We start from the raw sequence: 6,094 nt of genomic DNA, 5'->3' as shown, positions 1-6,094 counted from the left end.
AATCTTGGTGGTTAACCCTTTTAACCCTTAGAAACCTAAGTAGACTCTGCCATGCATTCATCATTTGAAATCCAATATGGTCAGTAGGGGTGAAATGGTTAAGGTGAGCTTATGCCATACTTTGGCTTTCACCGTCCATCGTCCGTCCTTCAACAATTTACTTCTTAACCATTGATCAGAATTAAAAAAACAAACTTGGTAGGCATCATCCCTAGGTTGCTGGATTTCAAATTTATACATATGATAGGTCTGTCAACCCCAGGGGCGTGAGGGGCGGGGTCAAAAGGGAGCAATTTGACTATATTGATATAAACAACTTACTTTATTTTTGAAACTTTTGAGATCCCACCCCCTAAACATATATAGTATTGCTGGCCATCAAGAGATAAACACATCCATGCAGTAAAAATAGACTCTGGGGTTTTCCCCACCCCTGAAGTCTTAGTTCCTTTGTTATATCTTTGAAACTGTTGAGATTCCTACCCGAAAACCATATAGGCCCTATAGTATTGCTGGGCATAAAAAAACCCGGGATATAACTGAGAACCCTTACCGTCTTTCCCCAACCCTAAGACTTAGTTCCTGTTCCTTTGTTTTATCTTCGAAAAATTTGCTCAAATGAACATGGTGAGCAATACAGGCCCTCTGGCCCTTTTGTTACTTTAGTTTAACACCCTATTAACAGCCAGGGTCATGTTAGATTTAAGAGGTGGAGGAAAACCGGAGTACCCAGAGTAAAACCACCAACCTGCGGTCAATACCAGGCAACTCGACTCAAAAGGTGGAGAGCTAGTGATGAATTGTCGGGACACTCTTACCACTCGGCCACCGCAGTCCTATCAGGAAAACAAAATGGCCGACAGGCAGTCAACAGTAGAAGTTTTTATGACTATTTCTGAAGAATATTTCTGAAAATTCATATGTATGTCCCTCTCGGGCCCAAGTTAGAATTTGAGACTGGTTGAGCGGAAAGTTGAGCGTTGTATTTATTTCATGAGAAGTACAAGATGGATATTTCTCAAACTTGATTGTCCTTATTAAGTTTTGAAATAGAATACGAAAACAAAATGGTCATCTTGGAATTTTACAGTTGAATATGTTATCACTTTTTTAAGCTCGCCTAGTGAGCTTATGTTGTAGTGCTGTGTCTGTCATCTGTTTGGCATCAACTTTTCAATTTCAAATGACTTCTCACAAACCAAATGGCCTGCCGTCCTGATATTTGCTGGTATGTTTGCGGGTAGAGCCCCACAAGATTAGCTAAAAGAAATTATTTTGAACCATTTTAAATGTCAGTGTTCATTTGTTAAAAGATTCAAACAACTTCCACTTTAATCAAAATGCTTAGAATCACGATATTTGGCTGGTAGGTTCCTTATATGGAGTCCCGAAAAGTTTGTGAAAATAAATTACCTTGACCCATAACATAGAGGTCAATTTTGATGAAACATTCAAATGTCATCTTGCAAATGAAATGGCCTGTGATCATGAAATTTGACTTGTATGTTCCTACGACGAACTCCAACAAAGATTGCCAAGAAAAATGACGACTTCTATTCAATGTCAAAGAGTCAAATTTGTTAAAACTTTCAAACAACATATTCTGGTAAACCAAAATGAGTAGAAACATGATACTTGGCTGAAAGGTTCCTGGTACAGAGTCCCGAAAAGTCCGTGAAAATAAATGACCTTGGACCCTTACTCAAGGTCACAGGGGTTCAAATTGGTTCAAACAAAAAAGGTATAGAATCATATTTGGCTATTAGGTTCTTGGGATGAAGCTCAAAAAAGTTTGTGAACAGTTTGTTTTGTTTGTTTGTGTTTTACGGCCCATCGACAACTAGGGTCATTTAGGGCCAAACAATATACTAACAAGTTTGTGAACAGAAATGACCTTGACCCCTGTTCAAGGTTATAAGGGTCAAATTTGTTTAAACATTCAAGCTACTTCTCACAAACCAAAAGTCCCCAAAATATGCTACTTAAGTTGGTAAGTAGGTTCCTGAGAAAGAGCCCCACACAGTTCGCTAAAAAAAATGACCTTGAACCACATTCAGAGTCACTGGGGTCAAATTTGTTAAAAACAGTCAAACAATTTCTCGGAGAACAAAAGGATAAGAGGCATATGGCTTGTAAATTCTTAGGTTGGAGCCAACGAAGTTTACTAAAAGAAGTGACCTTGAACTGTATTTAGGGTCACATATGTCAAATTTATTCAATGATTTGAATGACTTCTGATTAACTGAAAGGCGGAGAATTACCACCTCTCGGAGCCCAAGGGCTTTAAGACCCACTATCTATACATTTCTTTCCCTCAACCAAACTCTCGACAATAATCCTCAGTATTTCCTACTGAAAAAAACAACTTCTCCAATAAGGCTGAAAGCTCCAGGCCAACCGTTTAAATACAAACTTTTCCCTTCACCTAAGGATGCTCCAGGCTAAACATGGACCGACTCCTGTCGTTCCTATTGCAGTTTTAAACAGCTGCTTCATGTTCTCAATTTACAAAACTAAAATTTGTCGCGGATTTTTTTCTCGGAAACCGCGAAATTAATTTTTCTTTTAACGCCATCTCTATGCATTTGTTCACTTACCTGACTTGGCCCTCGGCCCTCGGCCACTTAGACGCTACTATATCCGCCGTGACGTAGTCTCGTTTCATATGCCTGGTTCACGATATACAATTTGATGTGAAGAAATTGATATACCGTCATCTTAGATACTGAAGCCGTAAAACTCTAATGTAAGCTATTAATACCTGTCGATACCAAGATACTCGTTGACATTTTGGAATGTGACAAATATATAAGACCTCCGTGAAGTTGATTACTTATTTCTTATTCCATTACTTTTTCGTTTTCTCTTTTTTAATTTACACTTTAAATGGTCCAAAACTTATTATTAAGCGTTACCACTGCTCAGTAATACTAAACAGAAATCCTTACCACTAATCCTTAACAGTGATCCTTACCACTAATCCTTACCAGTGATCCTTACCACTAATCCTTAACAGTGATCCTTACCACTAATCCTTAACAGTGATCCTTACCACTAATCCTTAACAGTGATCCTTACCACTAATCCTTCACAATGATCCTTACCACTAATCCTTAACAGTGATCCTTACCACTAATCCTTAACAGTGATCCTTACCACTAATCCTTAACAGTGATCCTTACCACTAATCCTTAACAGTGATCCTTACCACTAATCCTTAACAGTGATCCTTACCACTAATCCTTAACAGTGATCCTTACCACTAATCCTTACCAGTGATCCTTACCACTAATCCTTAACAGTGATCCTTACCACTAATCCTTAACAGTGATCCTTACCACTAATCCTTAACAGTGATCCTTACCACTAATCCTTCACAATGATCCTTACCACTAATCCTTCACAATGATCCTTACCACTAATCCTTCACAGTGATCCTTACCACTAATCCTTAACAGTAATCCTTACCACTAATCCTTAACAGTGATCCTTACCACTAATCCTTAACAGTAATCCTTACCACTAACCCTTAACAGTAATCCTTACCACTAATCCTTAACAGTGATCCTTACCACTAATCCTTAACAGTAATCCTTACCACTAATCCTTAACAGTAATCCTTACCACTAATCCTTAACAGTGATCCTTACCACTAATCCTTAACAGTAATCCTTACCACTAATCCTTAACAGTAATCCTTACCACTAATCCTTAACAGTGATCCTTACCACTAATCCTTAACAGTAATCCTTACCACTAATCCTTACCACTAATCCTTAACAGTGATCCTTACCACTAATCCTTACCAGTAATCCTTACCACTAATCCTTAACAGTGATCCTTACCACTAATCCTTCACAGTGATCCTTACCACTAATCCTTAACAGTAATCCTTACCACTAATCCTTCACAATGATCCTTACCACTAATCCTTCACAATGATCCTTACCACTAATCCTTAACGGTGATCCTTACCACTAATCCTTAACAGTAATCCTTACCACTAATCCTAAACAGTGATCCTTACCACTAATCCTTCAGAGTGATCCTTACCACTAAACCTTAACAGTGATCCTTACCACTAATCCTTAACAGTAATCCTTACCACTAATCCTAAACAGTGATCCTTACCACTAATCCTTAACAGTAATCCTTACCACTAATCCTAAACAGTGATCCTTACCACTAATCCTTAACAGTAATCCTTACCACTAATCCTTTACAGTGATCCTTACCACTAATCCTTAACAGTGATCCTTACCACTAATCCTTCACAGTAATCCTTACCACTAATCCTTAACAGTGATCCTTACCACTAATCCTTAACAGTAATCCTTACCACTAATCCTAAACAGTGATCCTTACCACTAATCCTTAACAGTAATCCTTACCACTAATCCTTTACAGTGATCCTTACCACTAATCCTTAACAGTGATCCTTACCACTAATCCTTCACAATGATCCTTACCACTAATCCTTAACAGTGATCCTTACCACTAATCCTAAACAGTGATCCTTACCACTAATCCTTAACAGTAATCCTTACCACTAATCCTTACCACTAATCCTTAACAGTGATCCTTACCACTAATCCTTCACAATGATCCTTACCACTGATCCTTAACAGTGATCCTTACCACTAATCCTTCACAATGATCCTTACCACTAATCCTTAACAGTGATCCTTACCACTAATCCTTCACAATAATCCTTCCAACTAATCCTTAACTGTATAACATGTAGCGTAGGGCGATAGATAAATAACAACAATAACACAGTTTTTTGCGTAAATTCGAGATTCATGGACACTTTTCGAGAAAAGTGTTTGGCTCTGAAAAGAGCCGTTGTTAGGATTCAAGACTGCGTCTCAGTTACTCTATATCTTCGTCTTCTGATCCAGAAACAACATCCACGATTTCGCCATACAGATCCTTCCGTAGTCCGGATATGTCTTCAGCTTTTTGGTGGGCATAGTCGTAGTACATGTTCCGTAGGCCTTCGACAACCGACATTCGGAGTCTGTAGCTGTAGCGGAAGGTTCGTAGTCCGTCTCGCTTGGCTCCGAGGTAACGGGACTGCAAATCGTCTAGCTTGTAATTCAGGTGTACTATCTGTTCACAGGCTGTGCGAAATTTACGCTCACTGTCCAGCAGGGTGAAGCGTTGATCGAGTCGCGAGTTCCGTGATATGGTCTTCATTATTTTCTCAGGTGAAATGTTGGTAGCAGAATGTCCATCGGTCATATATACCTGCAGTCGAGTGTCATAGCACAAGGAGAAACTCGTGTACACCCGTATATGCATTCTGACGCGTGTCAGCGCATTTTGTTTATTGAGTGAAAGGCGACCTACCCGGCCTTGTATAAACAGCCGATTACCGTTACGTGGACACGGTCCGTGCACATCACACTGTGTTGACTACATCTGTGATCAGAATGCGTGGACAATTGAAACTTGCTGTTGTTGACGAAGTTATGGTAACGTAACTATGACGTCATAGAACAATAAGACAATCAAGATTGACGTAATATAGTAAAGTGGGCGGCCTGGCTGGAGGTGTACGGATCGGGGGTTTGAAATACGTATCAAATCAATATTATATCAATTAAATGAATGGTGCTGCTTTTATTGGACGTATACTTTACATACACGCATCGTTATACACTTGTAAGTTATCCGTTTTCAATACACTGCATTATTGTCGAGCCACATTAATCGATCGCATGCTACTGTTCGTACAATCAAAAGGACGTAACACTTGTTGTCTAAACGGGTGAACGGCGGATTTATATCAACATACACATTTTGTGTCCGGCCCTTGTGCAATCGGAATCGATCGTTTCCAACTCCATTAGATTACCGACACACGTTAAGTAAAAGTTAGTAATTAATCTACGCATATTGTTTACGGACATTGTGCTGTCGGAATCTATGGTATGAAACTTCATTAGATTACCTACATATGTAGCGGGACTGGACAGAATCGATCATCGGTGACCGGGAAGCTCAATCGGTAGAGCATCGGATGGCTACTGTTCTGAAGGTCCCGAGTTCGAACCCCAGTCTGGCCTCTATATTTTCTCCTCTCCCGTTA

The sequence above is a fragment of the Pecten maximus genome, chromosome 13, assembly GCF_902652985.1.
Source record: "Pecten maximus chromosome 13, xPecMax1.1, whole genome shotgun sequence".
Classification (NCBI taxonomy): domain Eukaryota; kingdom Metazoa; phylum Mollusca; class Bivalvia; order Pectinida; family Pectinidae; genus Pecten; species Pecten maximus.
The sequence above is the reverse complement of the archived record's forward strand: the minus strand, read 5'-3'. Positions refer to the sequence as shown.